Here is a 14,239-nt window from a genome sequence, read left to right on the forward strand (position 1 = left end):
CCCCAGTTGGATGCTTCTTTCTGCCTGAAATGCATTCAGTTGTGTTTCTCAGACACTGCTGAACCCCACTGTGTCGGAGGCTCTGTCCCAAAGTCAGTCTGTTTGTCCAGAGGAAGCTAGCTTAAAGGGGAAAAGCTTGAGAGGTGAGAAACTGTCCCAAAGGTGAAGACAGAACTCACAATGGCAATTGGTATAGATAGCCTGGCATTCATGATTTCACTCTCATGGGGCTCCCCCTCAGGGACTCCAACTCTCCTTCATGTACATACTCTTTTACAGAGTATGAGGAACACTCTCAACTCTTGTAGTCTTAACATACATGTACAGCTTATGTGGGCTCAGATTGACAGCAAATATAGTATATAGAAAGGAAAAGTGCTAAGAAGTTCCATAATTGACTCCCAAGCTTAGAGCTTTGAAAAGACTGAAAGCAGAAGCTACAGTTCATTCATTCATTTCACAAATGTTTATTGAGTGCTTCCCAGGTGCCAGAGATTTCTTTAGATGCGGAGAGACATGTGCGAATAGCACAATGTCCCTGCTTTTGTGGAGTGTGTCATGTTCTTTGAAGTGCTTGAAAGTCAATGTGTTATGGTTTGTGTCTGCATGTCCCCCCAAAACCTCATGCAGTCATGAGATGGGCTTCTAGAGTTTATGATTGATTCATGGTCTAATGTTGGAATTATGGATGTGAGTGCTACACCTGCTGTGGGGCAGGTAGTTTGCATACAGTGTAAGGAAGGGAAAGAGGCTGCTTACAGCCTCTCCTTTTTGCACTTGTTGCTTTACTGTGTTCTGCCACCATGAACGTTTGCCCTCTGCCATGTGCCACTCTGCCTTGAAGCCAGCCAAGTGTGGGCTGAAACCTCCACAAACTGTGAGCTAAATAATTTCTTAATTTTGGGCGTCATGTACTTTGTCTCAGCAATGAGAGAAAAGTAACTGAGGCAGTCATGTTCTTTGAAGTGCTTGAAAGTCGAGGTTTTGTGGTCTGCATTGTTGCTTTGATGTACCTGTATCATCAGTCCTCTTTCTCCAAGGGACATGTAATAGTGAGGGACATGAAGGGTGGGAAATATATGTTAGAGACTACAAAATAGAATCATCTTTCCAAAACAATATATTTCTTCAAGCAATGGTTGCAAATTCCATAAATTTCAGGGCACAGGTAAGTAACCTATATGAATGAAAGGCATTAGTCAATGTCCTCTAGAGAAACAGAACCAACGGAGGGGGGCATGGATCTCTCTCTCTCTTACTCTCTCTCTCTCTGGTTGTGTGTATGTGAGAGAGGGAAGAGACAGAGACAGACAGAGAGGCAGAAGAGGGAGGCTTATTTTAAGGAATTGGCTGACACAATCATGGAATCCAAAATCAGATAGTATAGGCTGGTAGGTTGGAGACACAGAGAAGAATTACAATTGAGTCTAAAGGCAGCCCACTGAAATAATTCCTTTTTGCTTTGGGGAAAATCAGTCTTTGTTTTATTAAGTCTTCAAGTGATTGGATGAGGCCATTCTCACACCATGAGAGTAATCTGGTTTACTCAGACTCTGCCAATTTAAATGTTAATCTCATGCAAAAAAACACCTACACTGTAAACATCCAGGATAATATTTGGCTAACTATCAGGGCATGCTGGTCCACCCGAGTTCTCACATAAAATTAACCATCATGGGGGAATATGAGACAGTTTGGATGGTGGAGCTGGCCACCTACAGACTTCTTGTCTCTCCCACAGTATTAAAAGAAAAAGAAAAACAACAAAAACAACAAAACTGCCTACACATTGAAACTAAGATGAAAACAATTTTCTAAGAAGAAAAAAATTTTTGAAATTAAATTTGGCCCCAGACTCGTAGAGCCTTACTACTGTCCTTGGGCTTAGAGGCTCAGAATTTAAATATGTCAGTGTTGTCAGTCTCTGCTTCACATTGCCCATTGCTGCTCACTTGCCCCATCTAACTCCTGGCTGCAACACTCCTTCTCTTTTGAAGCAACTGTTTTTTTTTTTCTCCAAGGACTAGAAGAACCATTTTCTGGAGAAGAATGGACTTCCCCCTGACTGTATACAAAGTTGACATGTGTCAGGTGGAGATTCCATCTCAGAAGCAAAAGGGAGATGCTGAGAGAGCCATGTGCTTGACTCTTCAGGGAGTTAATTTAATTCAAAGGCCAGTGCCTGTAATGAGCATTTGAAAAAATTTATTATTTATGAGGTTCAAATACATTTATGGTCCTATGGATTAGTCTTTTGATGCCAGTCAAGGCAAAAGGTGGCCCCAGGTAATTGTTGATGTCATCCTCTTTTATAGAGCCCCCTTTGTGTGTCCCTCCTTTCCCCAATCTGCACACCACATTAATGCTCTCTACAGAGAGATTATTTTTAGTCATCAAATTCCTTAACATGTTGGTGATGAATTTCTGCTAGAGATTTTTTTTTTTTGCATTAAAAAAAATCAGATCACAGCATGAATTTCATCTGGGAACCACGTGTCTAGGAAAGCAATTATTTTAAACCCAACGGCATAACTAACCATAACTACAATGGATCCAGTTTATGCTTCTGCTGTACTTGCTAATAAAGCACTGTGCTCCCAACAAACTCATGTGCTACATGTTCTGTACTGGCCCCCATCTTGTAGATGTCATCCTGAATGACTCCGGGACCTGAAATGTAGAGAACAGAATGGATAAAGCTGTCAATTTTGAGGAATTCTGAGATCATGAACTACAGATGCAAACAAACAGAGCTGTAGAATAGTTTTGAGATATCTGCTAAATGCATCAGTGTTAATTGTGGTTATGAAATGGAATTAGGTTATAAGTTCCTTCAAGGAATACAAGTAGTTTATCCCTACTGCATACCTTCATACAGGTGCTTTAACCTTATGAAGGAAAAAAAAAAAAAACACCCTAATGTCTACTGTTGCTGTCCTATAGTAAGTCATTTTTATTGTTTTAATTTAATTTTGTCTATTGGGGATTGAACCCAGGGCCTTCACACTGAGCTACATCCCCACTGAGCTATATTCATATCCCTTTAAAAAATTTTTTTGAGACAGGCTTTCTCTAAGTCACCAAGTTGCCTGGGGTAGGCTCAAACTTGTGATCCTCCTGCCTCAACCTCCCAAACTGCTGTAATTACAGGTGTGCACCACCATGCCCAGTTAATATGTAATTGTTCTTTTTTTTAATTGAGACAAGATTTCACTATGTAGTTCAGGCTGGCCTTGAACTCGCTATGTAACCCAGGCTTGCCTCGAACTTGTAGCAATCCTCCTGCCTCAGCCCCCAAGTGCTGGAATTTTGGCATGTACCACTATCCCTGGCCGAATTTGTATTTGTGCTTACCCACATCCATTTGGTTAAATGTTGGCTTCCTCAGAAAAAGTTTTAGAAGTGAGTCAGAAAATGTAGATTATTGACAGTTAGATCTTAAACGTCACCATATACCTTTTAGATTCATTGTATTCGGTATAAGCATCTATGAAATATAATAATCCCATGAACTAGTGCACCTGTCTGAAGGCATATTCTAAACATATTAAAGAGGATACCTGTGAGAACAAAGATTGTTAAAAATAGCACCATAAAATAGGAACAGGGCCCAACCAAGAAGCAATGATGAGAACATGGCACAAACACCTCTGGCGTAATGAGATACAGCAAATCTACTATTCTTCACTCCCGTGTGATTGAAATTGTTTCACTCATCCTACTTGCTATCATGGGGATTCTTATTTCCAAATTGTTCTTTTGGAGTTTACGGCTTTTCTTATACTCTGTCCAGCAATACCAGCAATAAAGCTTTGGGTTTTGTTCTTTGGATTTTCCTAGTCAAATTAAATATTAAATGTGAAAAAAAAATAAATATTAAATGTGAATATGATGAATTTTAAAACTTGATCCAAATGACTGTTATTTCTTCCAAGGTAGTCATAGATTCTAGCACTTCTGCCAATGTGTGAAATGTTTTTGGAACGTGTGTGTGTATGTGTGTGTGAGAGAGAGAGAGAGCGAGAAAGAGAGAGAGAGATGCTTAAGGATCAGCCAAATTTTATATTTTAAAATCTAGCCTCAGGTTATCTTGTCACTGTCCATTTCTCTGACCTCATCCCATTCCACTCTCCCCACCTTGACTGCTGCATTCTGGGTACATATGTCTTCTTTTGGATTCTTCAGCACAGGCTGTGCATTTTTGCTTGGAGCCACTGCAGTTGTCTGACATGCTCACCCTTCTGACCTTTCCTCTCAAGATGGGCTCCTTCTTGTTCAGGTTATCCATAAATAGCACATCCTTAGAGATGCTTTCTCTTAGCACCCAAACTCAAGAGCCATCTGATGACTGTGCCATCGTGTTCTTGCTTCTTTGCATAGTCATCACTGTCAGACATCGTCTTGTTTATTTACCATAGCCCCATCTTGAACAGAAATTGCTCATCGTGCCTAGAAACATAGTGGGTACTTACAAAAGTTTGTTGAATAAATTGAAGAATGTGATTAACATAGAACTCTGCACCTGAGGACCAAAACTCAAGTAACATAAATATAAGAGATTACTGTGGATTATTTCTCATTTGTTAATTTGTTCATCTCCTATATGACTTCACAATTTCCTTTGCATCACATCTTCCTGGTTTTTTTCCTCTTTGTTTTTTTATTTGTTTCTGCGGTGCTGGGGATCAACTCCAGGGCCTCACGCATGATAGGCGAATACTTTACTGCTGAGCTATAGTCCCAGCCTGACACATGCTTCTGTATAAATATATCTGTTCTACTAAGTTACGAGCTTCTGAAAAGTAAGCTATGTTTCTAATTAATTTTTCATATCCCTTAGGGGATTTAGCACATAACTTTGATATACTGAATACTAGATTTATTTTATCAAGTTGAACTGAATCTGAATGGTATCAATAAGTGTGTGTGTGTATGTGTATGTGTGTGTGAACATATTTGTATGGGCCTGTGTGAGTACATTTTTAGACTGATTTTGAGAGTCTTCTCACATTTAGAAAATGCAAATTTAGATAGAGATCAAATTTTTGGACCATGTTGACATAAATAGCCTAAATTCTACAGGATATAAAACAATTTGTACAAAATATGATAAGGTTATGTACTTAAGATGGCACCTACCAAATTTACACAATACTCTACCTTTCACATGAAGAACAGTGGCATAAAGGGGTTAATGTGATTAAGGCCACAAAAACCAGGTTTACCCCAATATTTAACTGGAGTAGGTGGAGAAAGTAGATTAAACTCCTTGAGAATAAACCCCACGTCCTGTTGATTTTTCTCTGAAATAACCAGTACAGTACATAACACACAGCGAACACTTAACAAAAGCTTGCTAAATGATGGATTAAATGAAAAAAATGGAGAAATGAAAAGTAATGAGATTGATTCTTCTGTATGACTCATAAATTGGCTCAGAAGGAACTCAATATAAGAGCTCCAAAATTGAAGCATCATTGACCTAACTATGTGGTCACATTTAGCTGTAGAAGTGGTGCTGCTATCCATCAAGTCACCATCTTCCAGCCTCTCAGGCTACAAATTTTAGAAGCTTACATGACTCATCCGCTGTACTTCCCTTTCCCATCTAAGCAGTCATTAGAGTCCTGCCGGATTTACCTCAAAGATATTCTAGCTCCCGTTGTCATATTGTCTAATTTCTAGACTATAGCCACCAGTCTCTCTCCCTTTCACAATCAATCCTCCCCTCAAAATGCTTTTCCTATAACTAGCATATTAAACAAGATAGCTCTGACAGGACTCAAGCGGAAAGCAACTTGTTCTGTCTTATGCCTGTCCCTTCCTTTAAAATTGTTTTCTCAATCATTTCTTGCCTAGTCATGATTTTCTGCTTATCTTCAGATAATAAAATGTTCAGTCATTCAGAGCATGGTGGCTGAGGCTCCTACTCAAGAGGCTGAGGTAGGAGGATTGCAAGTTCGAAGCCAGTCTGGGCTCCTTGGCAAGAACCAATTTCAAAATATAAAATTAACAATGGCTAGAGAAGTAGCTCAGTGCTCCCTGGGTCCAATCCTAAATTTCTTACTCTTTCTTCCAGTAGTTAGGGCATACTCAGATTTACAAACATATGGTAAAGAAGTGGATTACAGCCAGTTTTTCTCTGTGTTTTACCTACTTGAACTAGCTGGGCCTGGGAGAGGGAGGATTAGAGAAAAAGGTCCAGCACTTCAGTTGCTCTTGTAATTGTAACCACAATGCCCATGGTGAGTAGTGGATCTAATGGGTATTTCTCCAGTGGAATACTTTGAGGATTTGTTTAGAGAAACTTCTTCCCTTAGACCTTCTATTGTAACATTCTCTTGCCATTCTCACATTAGCTAGGCTTTTTACTTGGATAGCAACAAACCATCCCCTATAGTGTTTCCTATATTGGATCTGGTAGGACCTTTTCTGTAGGGCCTATAATATGTCTGGTTTCCAGCTCTCTTTTTCACATTTATCTGGCACAAAGGCCCCTACTTTCTCCATGTGTAACTTGTTCTTACTGGGACCCATTGGCTTTGCTCAGCTGCCTGAGATGCCTCTAGCTAGTCTTTTACTGAAGACATTTTTTGTGGTGAAGTCCGGGGTCAGTCTCTGGGTCCCTACTCTTAACCTTCTTTTACAAAGTTTGACATGTGTGCAGGTCTAATCACAGTAGCACTGGTTCGAGGCCATTTTCTAATCCAAGACTGTCTTGGATTTGGAGGTGGGAGGGAGCAGGCAGAGGGACTTCAACCTATTGTTCTAAGCTTTGGAGCCTCAGCCAAAACTCTGAGAAAGGAAGAGGCCTACTTTAACATGCCGCTACATTCCTTTAAAAACATCAGATACTGTTTTGTTTTAATTAACTGTTCCAAGTTTATAGTGCTTGATTTTTGAAGTTCAGACTTGGAGCAGGCATGCAAAGTGGATCCCTGGATCGCCATCATTTTGCAAATGAGAAACCAAAGCCTAAGAAAGTTAACTGACTTTTAGGAAATCATGGAGCTAATAATGACTAAACAGGATTGGTCCTAGATCTTTGCCCTCCGAATTTTATATTCTTCCTACCATATTATTCTGTCTGAACTGCTACTCTTTAAAGGAGACAGAGACATTTGTTCCTAAAATAAAGTTTCTTGTACATAAGGATCAAGTGAAAATAATATAGAAGTTTAATGATTTTCAAAAAGTCTATGAATTTAATGCTGTGATTATGGATTTTAATGTTTGGTTTATCTATATTTAAATGTTTTTCTGTGGCTATATATTTTGTCATATGGAAACAGAATACTTTAAATTATTATTTTTTAGTTGTCTCTTATAGGAACAAATTCCATATATGTGTTTGATCCCCAGCACCACAAAATAATAATAATTCCATATAAATGAAAATTTCATTTATACAGTGTTTGCAGAGTCCACTGGAGATTATTATTATTCCTGGACTATTTAATCTTGAGTTGGTCATTTTATCTCTTTGGGACTCATTTCTCAAATGTAATGTGAGACTATACAGACTCTAAGCTATTTTCCAATTCTGAAATATTAAAAGCCCATGGGGTGTAGCTCCGTGTACGGCACTTGCCTAGTATGCTAGGGACCTAGTTTAATCCCCAGCACTGCAGGTGTGGTGGGGGAAGACTTGTGAGGATCAACTAGAGGAACTTATATGAAAAGTCTTGACACATAAATCTTCATGTAATTATGACAACAAAGAACCATGTCACTGGGCGTGGTGGTGCATGCCTGTAATCTCAGCACTCAGGAGGCTGAGGCAGGAGGATCATTGCAAGTTCGAGACCAGCCTGGGCTACAAAGTGAGCTCAAGGACAGCCTGAACTGCATAGTGACACCCTGTCTCAAAAAGACAAAAAAAAAAAAAAAGAACCATGTCTTCCCATCATTCTCTAACATGAACCTCTAACCAATTTATTCAAGCAAAGCACTTCTAACTCTGTGTTTACTCCCAAGGCCTCCACTTCTCCTCAAAACCTGCCACCTGTGTGAAGTTTCCCTGACTGCTTGAGGCCTCATTATTTCCCTCCCACTTCCTGTAGACTGAGCCTACATTGTGCATGGAGCTAATAATTTGATGCTCTTATATGTTGCACACTGTCATTTTTGTGTATTTTCGTTCTCTCCTGCAGTGGGCAGCCTGTAGACCGCAGCTGTGCTTGCTGCCTCTGTTTCCTGTATAGTACTCATATTTAACATAGGCTGAGCACTTCAGGGAGCCTCCACATACTCTGGTCAGTAGGAAGTATCTGTTGGAAGGAGGAGGGTGTGAAAGGTCCCATTAGAGATTCACGATCTGTGGAGTTCCCAGTTGTCCTTGGAGCATGCCCTTGACAGCCAATCTGGGGTTCAGAAGATAATGAAATCCATTTCTTTGCCTCTAGCTCCCTTTAGGTCTCTCTTCAACCTGGCCCTGGGCAAGGCTGACTCTGGATTGCTTTTCTGTTGCTGTTGCTTCCTGGAATTGGACCCATAGATCGAACCTCTTCTGGAAAAAGGATCATGAGTCTCCTCTTACACACTGGCATGGGGCCAACTTCCTTGGGCCAAGGCAGTAGAGTCGGCCAGAGCACAAACTATCTAGGGGGCGCTCTGGGCCTCTTGGCTGAGAAGGCCACAGCACTCACCGTCAGCTCTGCTGATTTTCCTTCTCCCCAGGATCTGGGGAGAGAGGAGGAAGAGCCACCTCTTCTCCTGCAATCTTTGGCTTTCACTTCCATCCTGGCCTCCTCCTTGCCCCACATCTCAGTCCCCCTTCTCCTCTTCCTGGCCACTGTCCCTGGCAGTTGTTCTAACTTCCAGCCTCACTCACCACACCTCTGTTTTTCATCTCTTCTTCTTTCCCACCCAGACTCAGATTTACTCTCTCTGTTAGCCTTTCTGATTCCTCTGTCTTGTTCCCTGTCCCCAGAGCAGATGGGATGGGGAGGTGACTGCCACTCTTGTGGGCTACGCAGGAACTGAGGGTGATTTCCATCCATTTTTTTCTCATTTTAAGAGCTAAGCATAGTCATTTTAAGATGTGGAGACAGAGAGCTTACAATGTCTTGCTGCTCAGAAGCTGATGTAGTGTCACCTTTTGCCCTGTCATCGGAACTGGCCTGGCAGAGGTTGTAGCGCTGGTGTTAGCCTGCAATGTTAGGGAACAGTTGCAGTCCCCCAAAGTAGGCCACACACGCTACGCTGCACAGTTCTGAGCTCTCCCACCAGCTCTCCTGAGCACACTGCCTCAAGTCACACATTCAAAGTGAAATGTGGGTGTTTTAATCACTGAAGAGAATCCTTAATACTGCTCCTTCAGCACATAGCTGTCTCTCCTGTGCCAGGAACCGCGGGGAGCCTATTGCTTCCCGTCCTGAACTGGATCCAGACGCGCTAGGTGAGGCTCAGTACAATTTTCAGTTGTTATCATATGAGGCCCTTAGAGACTCTTCTCAATTCTAGCAATTAGCCACATAGGGGTCAACCAAGTGTTCTCAGCTCTAATTAACAGCTGTGTTGAATCTGGGACACATGCAATTCCTTTGGGCATACACGCTTCAAACAGCAACAAAACCAGAATATCAAGCTTTTTCCTCCTTATAGGAGCCACAGAGTCTGAAAATTACTGCTGACAGTAATCTTAATAAAAATACAAGGGGTGGCTTCTGGATGGAATATAGACAAAAATATAATCTCGGCTCTGCTACGAGATTATCCACCGAGGCTCAGGAGGCTTACAGGGTGCTGGGGGAATTAGGTGCCTCCCAGCTCCACACCCAGGGCCCAGCTACACCCAGCAGGCTACATGATATCATCACCACACAAATCAAAGGCTTCTTTCTGGCTTCAAAAAGGAAAGGAAAAGGAACAGGATACTTTGTGTTGGGAGCCCTGCACCCGAGCGGGAACTATGCTGATGCCTGTTCAAGTTGTTCCCTGGGTATTCTGGCTTCTTGCCCTGCTTGACAGCTGCAGGGGTTCTGTAAGAAATCGGAGGGAGAATTTCCTTTGCAGCCATGACTGAGAACCCAGGATCAAGAGGTTTGCAGACAGAAAGGACATTACCCTTTAAATATCCCAAGTTGTTTATTAGGCTCAAGAAGCAGCCGGCAAAAAGGAGGACAGCTGGCCATCCAGCTCTGGATGGAGAAAATGTATTTCACTGGGAAACCAGTCAGTTGAATTTTTCTTCACTAACTGAAAGCAATGCACAGAAACATTTAAAAATAAGTAGCTTTTAACACTGGAATATTTCAAGTGAATAGCAATGTGCAGACCTATGTCTATGGCCCAGACCAGTAAATGTTAACTTCATGCTACATTTGCTTCACATCTTTTTCAAATAGTTTACATGTACACATTTGAAATGTTCTTCTGTTGGCCTTGATCCCCACACTCACCCCAAGGTGGGTGTGAATCTTACTGCTCAACAAAGGTGTCTATTCTTACTCCACACTGGTGCATCCACAAGCAATAATATTGCTATCTCTGTTTTTGAAATGTATGTAATAGCATCATTCTGTTTTGATTTTTTTTTTTTTTTTTTTTTTTTGTACTGGGAATCAAACTCAGGACTTTGCGCTTGCAGGCAGGCGCTTGTGCCGCTGAGCTATATCCCCGGCCCAATAGCATCATTGTGTACTTCTCCTTTGACAAGGTGTTTTTATTTCTCTCAACATGTTTCAGAATCAGCCACATTAATACAAGCAAATCTACCACATTCATTCCAACTTCAGAAAGGTATTTTCAAATCATTCCCTAGTTAATTATATCATTTAGTTGGGGGGCGTGGGGGGAGGGGCGTGCCGGGGATATAGCTCCGTGCTCAGTGGCACAAGCACCTGTCTGGCAAGCGCAAGGTCCTGAGTTTGATTCCCGGTGCCAAAAACAAACAAACAAACAAACAAACAAGTTGGTGGGGGTTGGGAGGAGAAGCCACCAAGACTGCTGCAATGAATAGTTTTGTATGAGAGATTATTTTTTTTCTTCTAGGGCAATGATTCTCCAAGCTTCACTCTTGGGATTCTTTTACACTGTTAAAATTATTAAGAACCCTAAATTAATTTTACTTATGTGGATTATATCTATTGCTATTTATGGGGCTCAAAATTAAAACGAAGAAATTTTAAAATATTTATTTGTTTAAAAAATAATCCATTATATTTTGAACACAAATAAAACATTTTAGTGAAAAATAGCTCTCTAGGAGACAGGAGAGGAGAGGAGTGCTGTTTCACACCTTTGCAAGTCTCTCTAGTACCTGCTGCAGCAGAAGTCAGCTGATTCGCAGATCTGCTTCGGCCTCCAATCTGCTGCAGTGTGTTGTCTGGTGGAAGTATTTGAAAAAACACAGCATATACACAGTTGTAAGAGGGAGAGGTATTCTACTAATCACAGAAAATCTGGATATTCTTCATTTCAAAAACTAATAGAAAATCACGTACCAGTTTCTTAAAGGTTTTTTGCAATGTGGACTCTGAAATCTTTTCCATGTACTTATACTCTGTTGCTGCAAACTCATTGGTTGTCCTTGGTCATTTGGAATGCATTAGTTCACTAAATTATGCATGTCTTACAAATGTTGGCAGAGTTCTTATGCAATATCAAAAATGCACATTTATTTTTATCACCACCAGTCTAATCATCAAAGTTTTTAAGCATTAGGAAACTGTGAAGTTCATGGTAGTGGACATAAGGTTTCCAAAATTCTAATTTTTGCTTGAAAGCTCAACATTTGTCATTGGCAACAGATGAAGTCAGTCTCCTTCCTTGAAGCAACAGGCTCACTTTGTTCTTCTTTTTTTTTTGAGAAAATGCCTGCCAGATTCCCAAGTCTGAATAACCATGGTCTGTCAGTCTTTCTTTCAAGTAAAAATGGTATCCCGTGGAAAAAGTGACCATTTCAGCTCATAGCTCAAAACAATGCACAAGTGTTTTTCCTTGAGAGAACAACCATCATGACTGGTGTGCAGAAGTGCTTTCTGCATAATTCCTCATTTAACTGCATAGAATATCAATACTAAAAAGACATATAGTCAAGATATATTCTGAGATTTAATAAAATTTATCAATAACTTTGTTAGCTCAACTGCAAAATTAAATTGTTAACATTATTATTTTACTTTGAATGCGTAACAGTAAAGAATACAATAATGACCAAAACAGTTTGGTACCACAGCCTTTATGTGAACTAAAGCATCAGCAATTTCTCTCACAATTTCTTTTGCATTGGAAGAATACATATGAAAAACACGTTGATCCAGGTATACATCTGTTATGCCAGCACCGTGGGAGGCTAAGACAGAAGAATTGCAAGTTCAACCCCAGCAACTTAGTGAAACCCTGTCCCAAAATGAAAAAAGAAAAACGGGCTGGGAGGCCAGGCATGGTCATGCACTCCTGTGGTCCCAGCACTCTTGAGGCAGAGGCAGGGGGATCACTGTGAGTTCAAGGCCAGCCTGAACTACATAGCGAGACCCTGTATCCAAAAAAAAAAAAAAAAAAAGGCTGGGAATGCAGCTTAATATGAAGACCCTAAATCCCTAGTACTGAAAAACAAAAACAAAACCACATTGCTTTTCCAAGAATTTGTTCCCTTGTAGACATCTGACAGCAGTGTTTGAGTTCCTATTTATTCATAAAATGGCTAACATGGAACTTGTCTTTTAACTGAGGAGTTTGTGTCTTGATACAGATACTTTAAATGTATTGAAGTTTTTACTCCTCTTTTGTTAGAATAATTCTAGCAACTGTACAGATTTATTCTGTGGTGAATAGAATCTTTTATTAACTACACTTTTCATTTGGTTGTTCTTGGTGATAATAAAGCTATTGAATTTTGTACTTTGTATTCTTTAGAAACCTTACATAGAACTCCCTTATTAGTTCTCATAGTAGATTATCTTGGATTTTTCTATGTAGACAATCAGATAATTTATAAATAAAGCCAGTCTTGTTGGAGAGTGCTGGTTTCTGGTCTGCAGTAGAAGATTAAATGTCAACCCTGTCCACAAAAGAAAAAAAACCAAGACAAACTAAAAATCAACAATTGTTTTAATATCCATCAAAGAGCTGAGGTCACACAGCAAACCAACCAACCTCCCCTCCCCCCAAGAGATAGCAGGATTGATCCAGAGAACCACGATTTACCGCAGCATGTATTTAGGAGCAGAAACCTTCATGGAGCCTGTACTGGGAGAGCTAGGCTGTAACTGGAGCTGATGCATATGGTGTTGACATGTTTGAGGGTTGCAAACTCCAGGAGGGTCCAGTCTTAGTACAGGAGGGGTCCCCACACTTTCATAGGTTTTAGTTCCAGGGGCCCGCTACATCCTCATGGTGAATCCTGGAGAAAAACCCCTTGGCTTCTGGCAGGGAGAGACAAAAGAAAAACATTCTGAAATATGCCTAGAGCATTCTGTTCTCTCAGTAAGGCTTTCCCTCAAGAGACCCTGATTGGGATTTTACCAAAGACTAATCTGAGGAAAGAGGAATACTCAGTCTCAGCCTCCAAGGTCTTTCCACAAAGGAAACATGGAAGTCCAGTGCTCTCTAGCCTTCCTGTCTCACCTAAAAGGGGGTGGGGGAGGGGAGATGGACAAAACCAGACCAGACCAGACCAGACCAAACCCCAGGAGCACTTGCAAAGGTGACAGCCCAAGCCACAGGCTCACTAGAAGTCTGAGGACTGAAGATGAGTCTAATAAAAACCCTCCCCTCTCCATAGCTGACCACTGAATCAGTTGGGCCCCCTTATAACAATGGGGAATACAACTGAAAGAATCATGTCTCAGACATTATGTAATAAAATCTATTTTAGGGGACCCTAAAGCAAATAAAAGATAGAAATAAGGACAACAGAGGAAATTTTGGCTTACACAACTACATTAAACAATAAATACAACCTCCCAACCAGAAAAATATAAAACCTCACACTAATGTTCTATTTACTTTAGCACCTTTCTGTGGAATGAGGAATTTAACCCAGGACCTTACAATTGCTAAGCAAGTGCTCTACCACTGAGCTACATCCCTAGAGCTCCCACCCTTTTTAAAATTTAGAGACAGGCTTTTACTGGGTTGTCCAAACTGGCTTCAGATTTGTGATCCTCCTGCCTCAGCCTCTCAAGAAGGTGCTGTTACAGACTTGCACCCTTGCACCTAGGTCTCTCAGTTCCTTTTATCCAGTATATAATACCTAGCTTTCAACAAAAAATTATAAGACATAGTAAAAAGC

Source organism: Chinchilla lanigera, unplaced genomic scaffold (assembly GCF_000276665.1).
Source record: "Chinchilla lanigera isolate Chin_1 unplaced genomic scaffold, ChiLan1.0 scaffold00068, whole genome shotgun sequence".
Lineage (NCBI taxonomy): Eukaryota > Metazoa > Chordata > Mammalia > Rodentia > Chinchillidae > Chinchilla > Chinchilla lanigera.